Source organism: Catharus ustulatus, chromosome 1 (assembly GCF_009819885.2).
Source record: "Catharus ustulatus isolate bCatUst1 chromosome 1, bCatUst1.pri.v2, whole genome shotgun sequence".
In the NCBI taxonomy this organism is placed as follows: domain Eukaryota; kingdom Metazoa; phylum Chordata; class Aves; order Passeriformes; family Turdidae; genus Catharus; species Catharus ustulatus.
In genome coordinates this window covers 72,888,073-72,904,596 of record NC_046221.1, presented here as the reverse complement: position 1 = coordinate 72,904,596, position 16,524 = coordinate 72,888,073, and the positions used below count along the sequence as shown (strand labels likewise).

The following is a 16,524-nucleotide window of genomic DNA, read 5'->3' as shown; positions in this document are numbered from 1 at the left end:
ATTAATTGAAACAGTACAGTATGTAAATAGCTGATAAATGAGAATTCTTTTCAAAAGTACTATGCAAGGAATTCTTTAAAACACTTCAAGTTTGTTTGTCTGGTTTTTTTTCATGTACTAGATGTTCCTGAAACTGGTTGCAATACGTTTAAAAAAAAAAAAAAAAGGGACTGATTGGCTTGTCATGAGGTGTGATCTGAAGGCGATTCACATCACTGGCAGAAATTCTTTATAGTGCTTGGGAGCATTTCATGCTTGCAGGTTTTTGTTCCTGTACTCTGTCTAATACTTTGATTTTGTTCAGCTATTAGTATTTCTAGGTGTTGTGCATTTTCATTTTGCCACATTTAGATGTACCATTACTGAATGCTGCAAATTCCAGTGAATGGTTGCATTCCATAATGCTACTGTATGTGTTCCTGCATTATATTTTCTCATACTTATAATAAGGAATATGTGTTTGAAATTTGGACTGTAAATGCTGAATGCTAATTATTATTTAAAAGAACGTCGTACAAGTCAGTTGAAGACAAACTTTGGGTGGTTTTTGGAGAATTGCATACTGTTAACTGTGTTTAAATTTTGTAAGTAGTTTATTACTTGTAATTCATTGCCTTACATTTGTGGTTAAGGTACTGAACTAGAATTCCTCTATAAATATTAGTGTAGGTTATTCTTTATTTTTACTGAATAAGTCAAAGCAAATTATTTGAACTTTCTCTCCAATGATTCAGTTTAAAATAAATAATTGAAAATCTGGCAATTAACATCAAGTCATACTGAAGTCAAAATTTCCCAATACTGACATACAACTGATCAATAGAAATTATTTATGATAGTATCAGTGTAGATTTACCAGCCTAGGAACAGTGATATTGTTGCAATTTAATGGTTGAAAAATCCATGTAACAGTATCTAGTATGAAAACCTGTTCTCATTCACAAAGCAATTTTTCCATTGATTCAGTGGTTTCCTTAATAAAGCTGAAATATTTTTAATCCATGAATGGTGTGCCTTGAAACAAAAGAGTAGGGGGAGGGGAAGCAAAAAAAGTTTAATATAATGAGACCCATTGATAAAACAGAATTGCCTGCAATATATTATCCTCTCTATCAGCAAGTATAAAGTTGACTTTTCTTTTGTAAGCAAATACTAATATTTTTATAGGAGGGGTATATTTCTTAATGATATGTTACATATGCATATTTACTGTTTGATGTTAACATGTTGACGAAGTGCACTGTTAACAAAGTGAAACGTGGCTTTCTAATGCCATGGAGTATAAATAATTTGAAGATTTAAAGGTTGCAAGGACAATATATTGAAAATGCAATTACATTTCAAGGCAAGGAAGCAATTGAAACTTAATTAAATGTAGTTTAACTTTTAATTTATGGTTAGATTTATTTTTTTTTTAATATAAACTGACACTTTTGGTTTTGTGAGGTGTGGAGGATGGACACTCTGCCATTAATATTTGAAGAGGAACTTTTTCCATAGTGTCATTAAACATTACGAGTAAAAATGTCACAAGTAATTTTTAATCTGTTTGAAGTAGTTTTCATTCATATGCCTAGGAGTTTGAAAAGAGCATCCCAAAGTGCACATGGATGTGAGCAAACTTGGCTGCCAGTGCACACCTTTACTGAGGTGTCCCTGGGTTGGTTTGTGTTATTCTCTACCTGCTGTGTTGGGTGTGTGGCGAGGCCTCCAGCACAGAGGATGCTCCTCCACATATCTTCCAAACCCCAAGTGGGCTCTGCTGTGGTTGGAGCATCTCTTCTGGATCAGTATCGTGCTGTAATGGCAGAGCATAGTTTAAACAAAGTAATTAAATGGAAATATATATTTCATTCACTTCCACTAATACACAAAGGTCTTACTTCAGACTAAGCTTTCTGATGTGCTTTTTCTTGGCTTCAATTGGAATGGTATTTGCAAAGTGCTGGTGGTGGTTCGTGTAGGTTCTTGATCTTCATGCATTAGTGCTTAATTTTTTGCTTTCTTTAGCTTTTAGCCTACATGAAGCAGTCTGTACAATTTGATTAGAGTTGCATAAAATCCGAAACTGTATACTTGCTAAATTAAATCTGCCCATCTGATATCATTTTTGTCAGTACATTATAAAATTGTAGTTAAAAATGTTTCCTGCAAAGGAGAGTGGATTAAGAACTTAAGAACAGATGTTATTTTTGTAAGCATAGCCTATAAATAAGGGGAAACTTAAGTGTCAATTTTTTTTTAGTTTTTTTTCTTCAGAGAGCCAAGGGAACCTGTTCACATTTTCTTCCCTTTACTGAAATTATTATTAGTACATGTGTTACTGTATTTGACCATCCTCTCACATAACTAGAGCTTGTTTTTAAAAACTTTGCTTTAGCAACTGTGATTGAAAATAGTTATATAGGGAAATAGTTATTTTTGCTAATGACTGTAACTTAAAGGCTCTTCATGAAGTGGTAGTAATCCCACAGAATTCCAATTATTGTATTTCTCTTAACTTGGAAACATATAAGTAACTATTTTTAAAATGTTGTAATTTAAATAAGAAACTACTTGCCTGACAGACAATGAGACCTGGAGGCCGCATGATCTACGCTCTTGTGTTTTTGCTATTATTCAGTTGCATTTTATCTACTAATTTTTATTTTTTCCTTTTCCCTGGTCTTTTCTCTTACAGCACTGTGTGAGAAACTGTTGTGCAAAAGATGTCAAATTATTAGAGGATAACGTAAGAGCTAAGAGTGCTCTGTTAACTGTTTATTAAATTGTTACTATTAGATACCACATTTCATCCATGTTGAACTGCAGCATTACAAGACTTGGTTGCACTGTGTGGCAACAGATTAATTACTTGGAGTATCATCAAAAGTATTTTCTGTATGCTAGTAATGCTAAAGATTTTCAGTATTTGTCATGTCATGTGCTAAATGTAGTGGTAATACTACAAGTGCAGTAGATTGGGCGTTTTATTATGTACTAAAACTTACTAAGTTTTTGAAGAACAAAAGCCAGACCAAATGAATTAATCTGTTTCATCTTTTTTTCTCCTTTTCTGTCACTTTTTTATTTTGTTCTTTTTATTTTTTAGATGGGTGGTAAACATGGGGAGTATGTGAAAATATTACACTTTGGAACTGATTTAAAGGGCTTTGACTAAAACCATCTGTTCCCACCTCCTAATCTTCAAGTTACTCTTGAAAAGTAGGCCAAACCTTATCCCAGGGGGGCTAGTGGATAGAACTATCTACAACAATAATAAGATGTAAAAATACAAAATATACAGATACTGAAAGCTCAGTGATCTGCAGCAGCTCACTCGTACTTCAGGATAGTTTTGCAGGTCCTTAATTTACAGGTTGACTGAATTCCTTAGTGGGAAGGGGGATACAAGATGCAGATGAAAAGAAGTCACCTCTTTGTATGTTAAACAGTATGAATCCAGTAGGATGAAATTTGGAATTTCATTATCCCTGCCTACAGTGGGGGGTTTGGAACTTGGTGACCTACGAGGTCCCTTCCCTCCCAAACTATTTTGTGTTTCTGCTTTGAGAGAGAAACTGATGTTCTACATGTTTCCTGCTCTCAGAGCAGGTTAGGAAAGTGTTCCATTATCTCATGTTTAGGACTAGGAGTGAGTATTACCTTTTTTAAAAATAAAAAGTAATAAATGCTCTGCAAGCACCAAAATGACTCAGTGTAGGGGTATTGCTTACTGAGAGGTGTTTTCATGCACAACCCCCCCAGTCAATATCCTAATATACTTTTTCCATTATCTGTCTGATCTCTAAATAAGTCTATTGCCATCAAGGTGGTTTTAAATGTAAATGAAGGCTCCTTGGGGATAATGTTTTGTGTCAGTCTTCTTGCATCCAGAGCAGTACTTTAACTGTCTTATATATTTGTATGTAGAGTCCTCCACAGCTTGGATTTCTGCATTTGTCGTTTGGAATCCTGAATATAGTTGCAGGGACCAATGAGATAATGCAGGTAGAAATACTAGTCCACACCCAAAAAAAACCCCCAAACACCACCAAAGGTAAAAAAAATCCAAAGTCCAAACCAAAACAATGGCATTAGCTCCCAATAAAAACACTACCAAATAAAAAGCACAAATGTAAACAGCACCATTCTGTAGGTTTATCTGTCTTGTCAAAATCAGCTTTCAGATAAACAGTTGGCAGGAGCAGTATAGTTAAGAGATGATAGAGAATGGAAAATACTTTTCCAGGATGTTTGTCTTCTGTCAGATTACTTAAAAAAACTGAAATTGCATCAGAAAATTGTGCAGTATGTTAGAGGCACTTGCTCCGTTACCGTGATTTGTGACCTCAGCTCACAATAACTACGCAAGCACAGAGTATGCAAAAGCTGGAGCTGGCATAATTTTCATAGTTATGTGAAGAGGTTCTTCACCCTGAGCTAGATATCCTTTTTTGTGCCAAGTCAACTCTGAGAGCATTTTTTTTGTTTACTAGAGGCATTTCTGGGCTTCATCCCAGGAGACAGGAACCACAGATCATCAGTGCAGAGGTACAGAGCTTAGGAAGAGACAGGTCCTAGGCTCTATTTGCTCCTGGAAGGTAAAAGTTCTCCAGGCAACTTTAAGAACAAGATTTTTGAATTGAATTCAATTTTTAAAATGAAAAAACGTGTACTTGTCTGTCAAACCTAAGTACAAGTTAGCTGTAGGCTTACACAGTCCCCTGGCCAGGAATGTTCAGTTGTGTTTATATGTAGGCAGATATGAGGAGGAGAAGAAAGCCATTGGAGATGCTGATGATTGTGTATTAATTAAGATATGAAATCAGAGTGGTTTGGGTTGGAACAGACTTTTAAATGTCATCTGATCCCAGCCCTCTGTAATAAGCAGGATCTCCTTCAAATACTCCAGATTTGGTTGAATTCTATAAGTGACACAGGATTATAATTTTTTTTAGCATGCATGGTTAGTGTCACAGAAGGCTGTGGAATTATTTTCTCCTGTATGTTTCTCAGGTGTTGCTCAGAAGAGAAAGATCCCAAGCATGCAGCAACTTGTGTGCTGTGCAACTGGTGTTGGTACCCGAGCAAAGTATCGCTTCAGCTCCTTCTTACAGCTTTTAACACAGCCTGCTTGCTGTGATGCTGCTATGATTTTGGCTTTCTGTTTAAAACAAACCAAAACAGGAACTACAAACTCCTGTGTAGTAATACAAGAATAGTATTTTTCTCATTGGATTTTTTTTTGTTGTTTTTTTGGGGGTTTGGTGGTGGTGTTTGGGATCTTTTTAAATAAGAAGCTGCCTTTGAAGTTATTATTCTTATTTTTTTCTTTTTTTAAACTTGATTCTAAAGTTTTGTATTCATTGTAAAATTTGTAAATGGGAAGGACTACTGCACTGGATTTGGAGTTGCTTTCCAGTTAGTGCTTCATTATTTGCCTATAAATTATATTTTCTTTTAATTTAAGGAAAAAAGTTACAGTATGTTTCTCAAGGCTGAAGACAAAATTGGGTGTAATTTGTTGACTTGCCCTCAGGCTGTTTCACCACCTAGTAACCAGCATCCTGCTTCACCTGTGATGACATAAGGTCTTTGCTGAGCAGCTCACAGTGGGTACAAACTGCTTTTCTAATCCTTTACACCAACCCAGGAGTGTCTTTGCGCATAATATGTAGAACCAAAGCCTCCTCTCTTCTCACCTAAAAGTCTTAACATTTTTCAAATCCCTACTTTAGACAGGTACCCACAATTCTGCCTGTTCCACCATATCTGTAGCTAAGAGACTGCTCTTCCCTGAGTTAGCTCGTTGGAAACAAACTTGTGCAGAGCAGAGGATCCATCTGTCTCTAAGAAAATGGCTCTGTTTCACAGTGGAAAGCATCAGTGTTTAACTGCATCACTAAGGTAGGATTGTGTGTTTTTGCTGTGCCCCGTTGGGCTGTGCTGCTGGCCCAGATCTGTTGTTGCATGTGACAAGAGCTGTAACTCCTCTGTGTCACTTCTGCTGCCTTTCATGTAAGATCTGGTGTTGTGGCATCTGACGTGCATTTTGTGAGGACCTTTCATCTTGTACATGAAGTGAAGAAAGCAACAACTTCCATTTATGGTTTCCTACTTCAAAGCATAAGCTACAGTGAAGAGGTTCAAAGGTGGGCTGGTCTCAAAAGCGCATGTGCTTCCCTGCCAGAATGTGTGTGTTACAGCCATGCAATAGGTACTGCATGGGTCACTTTAGAAAGTATGCTTGCATATTCTAATGACTAGGTTATGTTTATTAACTGTTCTGGAAAAACAAATGCTTTAGACTTTTTCAAGTGTTGAATTCTGTGGGAATAATCCAGACTTTGCAATGTGGTAACTCTTTTGGCTGTGTCAGACACTATTAATAGTACGTTCCAGTCATAATGTAGCTGAACCCCAAGCTCAAGGGATTGATTTTTTGTTTGTTTGTTTTTGTTTATTTGTTTTTGTTGTTTTGGGGGTTTTTTGGTTTGTTTGTTTTGGGGTTTTTTTGTTATTGTTTTTATTTTTTTAAAAGCCATGGTTTTGTTTTTACCGCTTTGACTTCTATGTTGAGTTATTTGGTTTTTTTCCTGGGGACAGTAGTGCACACCTGGGTTTGTGTTACAGGTGCATGCAGTACTTGCTGAATGGGGTTAGATCAGTGCTCTACTTGGTGTGTTCCTGATCATGGCCAGAGCCTCATCCATTCACAGGAGCAAATAAGGATGATTTCTTCCTCCTCTTCTTGCAGCAGTGTCAGTAGGAGAACTGGTATTTTCCTCTTGAAGAGTAAGCAAATCAGTTGTTGTTTTATTAGGTGGTGACATGGCTTTGTTTAATGTACCAGTAGTAATTGTTAATTCAAGCAGTCAAGATGATCGTGACTCTTCTCAGAAGCACAGACAGAAAAGTAACACTTTTGCTATAACCATCTCTAGTACAGAGTAAGCATGACCTTGCTTAAGTCCTCTTGGCACTGAGAACTGTCATTTCCATTTTACTTTTGAGTAACATGTAAATATTTTGTTATGGTTCATGTTTTGATTATTGGCTATTTGTGAATTGTACATACCAAACCAACAAAGTCACTGCCATTAAGACTTTGTTGATTGTTGCCTTTGTGTAACACTGATATGGCAAACCTTTTGAGTTAATATATTGTTGAGATGCTGCTTGATCTAGTGAGCTGTGCTAGGTTGCAGGAAGCCTCTGTTACTCAGTTTATCACAATTCAATGTAAGGGAGTTTTAATACATTTCTGTTTAAGATTTGATGTGAGAATAGGGACATTTAAAAACCAAAATTATTATTTTGATATAATTTATTTAAATAAATATTTAAATTCATGCTATCCAGTTAGAGAAACAGTTCCTTTTCCAGAGGGAAGATTGTGTGTGTTAATACCGTGTTGTTGTATTGTAGCCAATGCTGTTCTTGAAAAGCAAAATTTAAAATTAAGTGACGCTGCCCTTTCTTAAGTCAGCAAAGCATTTGATAACCATAAAAACATAAATTTGAAGTTTTTACTATGAAAATGAAGCAACTCTAATAGCTCTTAAAATGTTTTTAAATATTAGGCATAACATTTAGGTGTAAAAATAAATTATTTTGGACCTTTTGTGACCCTGTTGACTTCCTACAGTAAAACAACAACAGATATATTAGATCCCCTAGGTAATTTGATCACTATGCATTAAAAGCTGATAGTGACTACTAAACTTTTTCTTGGTCTTCTGTACAATAAAACAGGAAACAATTTGGTTGGCGACATAGAGGTGGAATGCAGTACGAAAATGAAATAAGATAAAACTCCCTGTGGAGAAGCAGTCTGCATGTTACACCCTGAAGGGATGAATGCTGATACTGTGCACGAAAGGCTTCTTTAGAGAGTCTTGGAATTTCTAAATATTTATTATGGCAGTATATAATGGCTGCATTACATAATGTGTTGCTGTTTCCTGCTTTCTATATCCTGAAAATACTTGATAATTCAACCTTAAGTTTAAATACTCCTTGTAGTTTCATTAGAGTTCTGCAGATAGGAGCCTTGGAGCAATCAACACTATTGAAAAAAGGTATTTAAGAACAAAAAGAAGATAAGTAGAGAACATATTCTAATGGCTAAAATACTAGGCTAAAAAAGCAGCAGTCCTGAGTTTTAACTCTTCTTTTGCCATTGTCTGTTGGGAGCTGAAACCCAGTTGAAGTTCTCATACCCAGTGTAGTGCAATGCTCTCTTGTTAAAATATTTGAAATTCATTGTATAAAGTCTTGTCTTTGTTAGGATTTTTTTCACTGATTTATTGTATGTACAAATAAACTGAAAATTATTTTCATTGGCTCTTGTTTGCAATATGCAAGCAATTGCTGCACATCTACGAAAGCTGATTCAGACTTTGAAGAACAAATCCTCTGGTTTTCAGGTTTTTAAAATTTTATTTCTCATAAAATCTTCTCTTAAGATTCTTAGAGAGTCTTTGAGTGTTCCTTTCCTTGTTTTTTGTCAGCAGCAATGACATGGTAAAGTACAGAGGGTGAGCTATTAACAAAATTCCAAATAAAGTGCTCACTAGAACAACATGTAGACATCTCTTGGCATATGAAAGCGATATATTATGCTGGTCTTACCTAAATGTGAAGATGTTTTCTTAAACCTTAAAATATTTTGGGGGTGATTGTATCATCAGAAAAGAAAGAAAGAAAGAAATTCTTGAATAATGAGGGATCTTAGTACCCTGAATAATTCAGCAAGGAAAAACAAACCTTGACAATTGTTCCTGGAGTTGGAAAAGCTGTCACTTCCTAAAGATATGCACTTGCAGATAAAAAATGTTGGAGGTATTGTTTAAAATAAGCTGTTTTTTCCATTCTCATGACTCCAGTCTGTGCCATCTTGAGGTGCACGGATTTTTTCTGAAGTTCCTGGAGATGCTTGCTCTGTCATTCCAACTGGGTGAGGGAAGACATAGCTGAGGCAGAAGATGTGCCAGCACTTCACCTCTGCAGTTGCTACTGGTCTGGCAAAGAACAAACTTAGCTTTAGCAAGACCCAACTTTGTTTCTTAGTGTGCTGCTGCCACCAAAACTCCCCTTGTCCTCCTGTTGGAAGTTCTAAAGCCACAAGAGCAAAATGTTTTAGGAACCTTCTCTCAGCCCATCTGGGACTGAGAGAATTTTCCTGAGAAGATGCTGCCTGCTGTTGCTGCTGATGTTATTCCTTTGGGGAGTGTAAAGAGCAGTGTGACTGCAGCCTGGGGTTTGAATAGGCAACTGCCTAATGCTACGACTGGATTCAACAAATCTATACAAAGATGCATACATAGATTCCACATGAGGACTCACCAAGCAGGAACAGGGGACCTGGTTTCCATTCTTCTAACCCACAGAAAAGCTACTGTCACATCAAGCTTCCACAGATGAATTAACACATTTTGATTAATTCTTTGGAAAGAGTGTAGCTAGCTGGAAAGTCTCTGGCTAGAAATACCCTTGAATACACTTCTGGTGGTAGGATTTGTCTTGTTTTGTCTAGTAATAAGATTCTTATTGCTCAAAAGATCAGTAGAACAGTTTGGCACTTGGTAGCTCATTGCCTGGAACCTTAAGGAAGAAAACTCAAAATTGTTTTAAGTATAAAGGCATACTTTAATGGAGCAACAGGGACCTGAATTGCAGGATTGTAGAGTTATAATATAAGGGTTCTTTTGCTTTTGTGGGTTTTGGAAATGGGTTGGTTTATTTTGAAGTGGTAAAAAAATAAGCTTAAAAACTCCTGAAAAAAAAAAAAATCACAGCTCCTGATTTACTCAATTTGCCCTTGTTCTAGCTACTCATAGGAAAGTGGCCTGACATCTTCACTGTCTGTTTCAGTGACAATTCTGTCCTTCTGTAGACGTCAAAAAAGGTGGTGTTGTTATGGATCTCCATGAATGAGGAGGCGTTTAAGGGTTTTCCCTGGCTATGAGACCAAGGCAAAGATCTGTGAACACAGCAGACAAAATGTTCTTAAACAAATAATCTGAGATGGATTTCGTAAAAGGATGAGCAAGCGTTTTTCTGTTTTATATCTGTGTGGGCAAACTGGAGGCTGTTTTAAATTAATACCTTAAATCCCTCAGGTATTCTCTTATTACTTCAAAAATTTTATGATGAGCTGGCAGCTGGAGCTTGCCGTATGTTGATTCATTTTTCTCTGGTTGAAAGTTGGTGTGCTTGCTGCAAAGCTACCTGAGGGACAGGGGCTTTCTAGAAGTGGGCATCCTTAGTCTAGTGAGATCTTTCTGTGGAGGCCAGTAATTATCAGCACAACTCTTCCCACTTACCTGGCTTCTGTTTCTGATCACATCTTTCTCTGGACCTGAAGAGTCATTGGCTATCCAACCATTATTAGACAATTCTGTTCCTAGTGTTAAGGTGGTTTGGCAAAGCAGTTCCTAGATACGTGCTGTAAAGCCCAACCCTTCCTTGAAGTTTATGTGGCTGAGATCCTGATGCCAGTCTACCAGGTGAAATTTGTACTGCCATTTATTTTTTCATGGAACCCTTTGACATCATACTGAGGCAGTGGTTCCCATCTTGTTTGTGCCAGTGGGCACTGTTTGCCATTTGCCTTTTCCATGGAGGACTCTGTGTATTTCTGCTGAGTTTCTAATTAAAAACACTTAATTGAGATCTGGTCCTGTAGACCATTAGCTTTGAGCTTGTGGATTATCAGAGGCCTATAAACCAGGGTGTGAAAATCATAGTGCTAAAGAATTAGTTCAGTATAGCCAAGCAGCTATGTATAATAAGCAGCAGCAACTGCTTTGTCACTTGGCTTCATTTCATGAAGATGTAATTAGGAGCTTTTTTTCCACCCCACTGCTCCCTCTTTTGACTGTAACACACACATATTATATGGCTATCTAAAATGAAAAGCTTTGAAACGTATGTTTTTCACCACTAAATGTGAAAGCTTAATTAAAAATTTTGTATTGTCCTTTGTCTTCAATGAAATATAATGGCCTGTTATAATCCCTAAAGATATAAACTACCAATTAATTTTGATTATACAAATTAGGACTTCAGTTCCTCCCCTGAGCTTTTTATTTTGGCAGAAGCCATTAATACAGTTCACTCAGCTGCAAAAATCAAAACAAAACATTACTTACTGTTTAAGGAGCAAGCTGGTATGAATAAAATGGTTCTATTGGAGTAGATGAGCACCTTCCTTTCATTAGAAAAATGCTTTTTTTTAGGTCTTCTGATATTACTCAGTTTATATGAGGTTACTTTTTTTCCTCTACGAAAAAGCAGTAAGTTTGTAACAGTATTAATGATCTGCTCCACAATTTACTTGAATTTTGATGCTTTGAGTAAAACCACCACAGATGCATGGGAAAAGTAAAAGCCAACCAAAAAATGAAAAAAAAAAAAAAAAAACCCAAACAAATACTCCCCTCCCTCTCTTGCCAAATTATATATATGAGAAGAGGGAGTAAAGAGAACCTCTGTGTATATAAAGGGAGATGTGGGAAATTTAAAACAATTTTATGCTTGTGATTTAAAAACAAAACATCACCTTGAAATGTACTGGCGAGTTCATTCATGAAAAAATATGGCCAAGAGAACAAGAAAAGTTTCTGGCAGGTATTTTGGATCATGGCAGATGAACAAGCACATGTAAGCTTCTTAACAGGACAAAATGATACTGAGGCACAACAGCCAAAACTGTTGTGTTTAGACAAGTATGATTTTACTATTAATACACCGGATGGAATGCTGCATTAAAGCTGCCTTTATTGTGCAAAGTGAAATTTATACATGTTTAAAGATATCGTAAAGAGATTTCCATTTTAACATCTGGCAAAGAGTAAATTTGCCATATGACGAAGTGTGTTTCTTGATGGTGCTTGGAAGCAGCTGTCAGCTTGCCTCAGCCATACAAGCACAATTAATGCTCATCTGATTAGGTAAATACAGTGCTGCCCATGATGTTATCTCTTCACTGTATGGGTGGGTGAATATTTCATTCCCTTGCTTGTCTTTACTTTTCCCCTAAGCAATAACTTGTCCTAGCAATTATTTTATTCCTTTTCCATGCCTTTTGTTTAGGATGGGGGTGTAGGAGAGGGGAAAGGGCATGCTGAGAAAAACAAAGTTTCCATAGCTTTTATATGGTCCTAGCCTGTCACTCAAGTTCACATCTCACTGAGAACAAGAACGCTGAAGCCACACAGATTTAAATGGTAGTAAAACGTGTGGGACAAGGTGGATTTCACGCTGTGGTACCCCTAGGCTGTTGCCTCAGGGATGGTTACAAGGTGTCAGTGCCACACCTGCAGAACAGTTGCAGAATAGACAGTTATCTCTTTTGGGGTGCTACATTTTCAGGGGGCATTCTCTCTGCTGCAGAAAAAAAGCTTTCTGCCTGAGAACATGGCTCATCAGTTAGAAATATTTCGCATTGCATCTATGTTTTAGAGGTATTTTTTATATACGCATTCAGGTGCACACTGCCTGCTAGCATGCACATCTTGTTCCTGCCATACTTAGGTGGCACTGCTAGTGCTGCAGGAGACTTTTCCTGCACCACATTTTTTTGTAGCCACTTTTAAAATGGAAAATATAATGACAAGTATTTTTCTAAGCCAGTGTTCACATCAGGGAAGTGCCCCAGTTCTGCTTTATAAGTACTCCTGCTGGGGCTGCTAGAATTCAGCCTGTTACACATACCTTGAGGTAGACTTTCTAGTATTACCAATCCAGCTACTCAATTTCATGTGTTTTTAGCCATTGTTGTATTTTGGCTTTTGGTATTTAAGACCTTATTGTGTGTTGTGTTCCTTCTTGGAAAGCTTCTCCGCGGTCTTGATGGGTAGACATGTGATTTTTTTCTGATTTTTTAAAAAAACTATATACTAAGAATAGGGTGTTTAAAAAGCAATGATCTGCCTTCCAGTTCTCTTGCTTTTATCCCCTTATTTGCTCAAGAGAGTATTTTGATGTCATGCACTAAAATTGGGTAAGGATAACAAATGACCACATTGTTCTGACGTGCTTCAGTAACGTTCTTCTGCAGACTATCATAGATAACTCCCCTAATTTTTGCCAGATTGAGGTGATACTCTGCTCACTGTAGTGTTAGGGAGAAATAATGTTTGGAATTATCTGCTAAACAGTTCAGATCTCTTCGCAGTTGCTCTGCATACAGTAAAACTCATTTCTCTGCTTACTGGAGCACTTCTTTTCTCCATACATTATTGTACCATCTTTTAAATTGGCTGCCCTGTTTGCAGGTATATAATGAGTATGTTTGATTTGTTGCCAAACAATGGTAAGAATGAAATTTTAATCTCTTGAAGTATGTTTTTTCTCACCTCTTCTATGCAAAAAACACCTGTCAAGTTTCTCAAAAAATGCTGAGACCAGCTGAAAAGGTGTGTCCTTGAAAGAAAAATGTTGAGAGATTTTATTGACATGAAAAAATTGCCTGTAGTGGTAGCTCTGGTCCTAGTTGAACTTTATCAAACCACAATTTGTATTACAAATAAAGTAATTTTAAAAAATGGATTTTCATTTGACTGTATTACCATATCATGCCTGTCAGCTGACTTCTATTAGCTTGCTGAGATTGGTGTGTTTTCCAGTTATAAATTTAGTCCTACAAGCACAGTATAAGCTAGTGTACAGTCTCAGAATCCTGACATGGGGAGCATTGACCTCTCTAGACCAAGAAAGAAAAGAAGACACACATGTACTTGTTTTGACTGTCACAACCACTAAATCATGAAATTCTTTCTTTAATGAAAATAGATTTCTTCACATTTTTAATGTTATACTATGTCTGTAGCTGAAAAATGTTTCATTTTTCTTAATTCACTTTCAAGAAAGCAAGCAAGAGAACTTAATAGAAAAGCTACATTAAAACTTGTCATGGGCTGGTTAGCTGCTTTCATTTTCTGATCCTTCATATAAGTTAGCCTTTAATTGCTATACTATGGACAGTCTCATGCAGTTGAACATCATGAATCTGGCTTAAAAATCAAATACAAACTTTGGAAATCAAAAGCATGTAAGATTGGGGGTTGTGAGAGAAATAATAACTATAACTAAATAAAACTTTGAAGACTCTTAGCAGTTGTTCTAATGAGTATTTGGGGTCTCTGCCATAAGATGGAATTTTAAGAAGAGGCATAAAACTCAGGGGGAGCTGCTAGTATGTAACTCCTACTGAGTTAATAAACAGAATGATGTCCTAAAACCAGGTAAGAGCAGTTCTCATCTATACCTGTTGTAATAGACATATTCCTGAACTTTTTTGGGCCCTTTGATTGCTTCTTTGAGGACTTAAAGGTAAACTGTTGCACCATAGATAGTCCAAAACTTCTGCATGGCGTAGCAGAAATTAATGTGCTTAAATCCAGCACTGGTTCTGCCCCACTGGGATATCACAGAGACTGAATGTAGCTGGAGATGTTTAGAGAGAGGCCTCCCAGGGAACCCAGGGATGCAGCAGAGGTTTTTTCATGAATCTTGCACACATGTGCCATGTACATAAGTTTACAGCAGGAGCTGCAGGTGGGATCTGTATTCATTTTCTTTGTGCACTGACAGCCTAATATAAACATTGTGGTGTAAAACCACAACTCTTAGCTTATATTCCAAGATCAGAGAGCCTCTGATAGTCAAAGTACATGAAGAGAACCAATAAAAACTTGGAAAGGCTTATATAAAATATTAAAAAGACAGCTAGCGAACAGTTCGGTTTTTCACCTAGATGAGGTAGTTTGGTGTTCACTTGCCAGCATTTTTCCTTGTCTTTTAGAAGTTCTTTGTGAGATGAGGGAAAGTAGATTTAACTTGGTGGTGAGAGAGAAGCAAAATGAAAATTTTGTTCTCTTCAGCAAATTTTTTTTCCAGATATTTCAATCTGTTTTCATTTGCAAAATCCTGATGGAATGATCTTGAAAGAATTATGCCTGTTGTTCTTGGCATTTTGCGATCTTTGCTCCATGCGGTGTGAAGAACCTGCTGCTTCTCCCAAAAAAGACAGAGTAGAATGGAGATTTATCTTGGAAGTGCTCCAGTGTCATTCCTTAAACCTTACAGTTTATGAGGGCTCCCCTTCTCCCTCTGATTTGTCTCCCTTCCCTCCCACCATGTTCATTAGCAGCGACCTTTGTAGGGCCAGGGATTTCACTTTCTCACTCCTTTCTGCATGCAGTGCATATGTGGCTCCCTATAGATATAGTAAGATTAACATGCTTCAAAATAGAAGTTTGAAAGTATTTTTATGCTATACTGACAACTAGTCTGCTTTCTGGCTCTGCCAGAGTCTCAGTGTGTTATTGCTTTTTGGGATTTTGTTTTTCTTTTTTTTTCTTTTGAGAAGTGTGGTCTCCTATATTGAAACATTTTTTTGCATTAGGATTCTTCTAATTAATAAGCATGTGCTTGCATAACAGAAAGTATGCAAATAAATATTTGACAGCTTATTTTAAAAAAGGATTTTTTACCCAATTTAATTGTATATTACTATACAAGTTTCTTCTGAGGTCTCAGTTGCAGAACAGCCAAACTCATCTTCTGGTTGAGACCTTCATGATGTGAGATAAATTTCACAAAGGCTGCCCTTCTGGACATGAAGTACACTTTTTTATGTGTCTGTCTCATGTTCTAAATCTTCGCAGTTTTCTTTAGGGATAGCATAAATGCTTTGTGTTCCCTTGTGAGATAATTGATTCTTTGCTAACTCCTTTCCTCTAGTTCAGTGATACGCATGAGTTGCCTACTAACCTTAAATAATAACAATAAAAAGATTAAATAGGTACAAGTTTTGCTGCTATGGAGCAATGACAGGATCAAAGATTTTTTGGCTTTGCTTTTGACCCTGAATTAATGTAGAGCATTTTTTCCCCTTTTAAAATAGGTAAAAGCATCTTGAATAACAATTTGGTGGCTGCCAGTGTAACTGTCCTCTTGACTTCCTCATGCCTCTTTATGGGAAATAAAGTCACATTTGTTGCTGAATTGTTTCCATAAGTGTTTCTATGGTCACCACTATTCTGAAAATGTTTTGGCAAAACATCCAGCTAAAAGGTGAGCGCTATTACTAAACCTATGCTTCTTGCATGATATTATATAGTAGATTATGAGTTGTATTTTACAGTTTTCAGTGTGCAGATATAGCTGCTTTAAGAACTTGCCAAAGCTGTGCTCAATTATTCCTAGAGTAATCTTTGAGAAAAGAGATTCAATCTAAGAATTAAGGTAGGTATCTAGAAAGATTGGTTTGATCATGCCTGTTAGTGTGTTTATTAGGCTGCTTAGTGCCTACCGTGTTGTTAGGTAAGATCCTGGGTTATGTTTCCATGAAAAATTTGCAGAATTAGTAAATCAGGTTAAGGATAATGAAAAGTAGCTACTTCAAGGGTGAGAGATGTTCCTCTTGTTACTTGAGCTGCTCTGCAAACCTTACAGTGCCCATTTTTACAGCCCTCCATGCAGCAGGACATCTGTTAACTGAGCAAGGGCTTCTCTGGGTCTTGCAGAATC

At 36.8% G+C, this 16,524-nt stretch overlaps 1 protein-coding gene across 1 annotated transcript in view; it reads left to right on the top strand.

The window, feature by feature from the left end:
- The window catches only part of GMDS (GDP-mannose 4,6-dehydratase), a 409,594-nt gene that overhangs the window by 80,805 nt on the left and 312,265 nt on the right, over window positions 1-16,524 (top strand). The gene's annotated exons all lie outside the window — the stretch shown is intronic.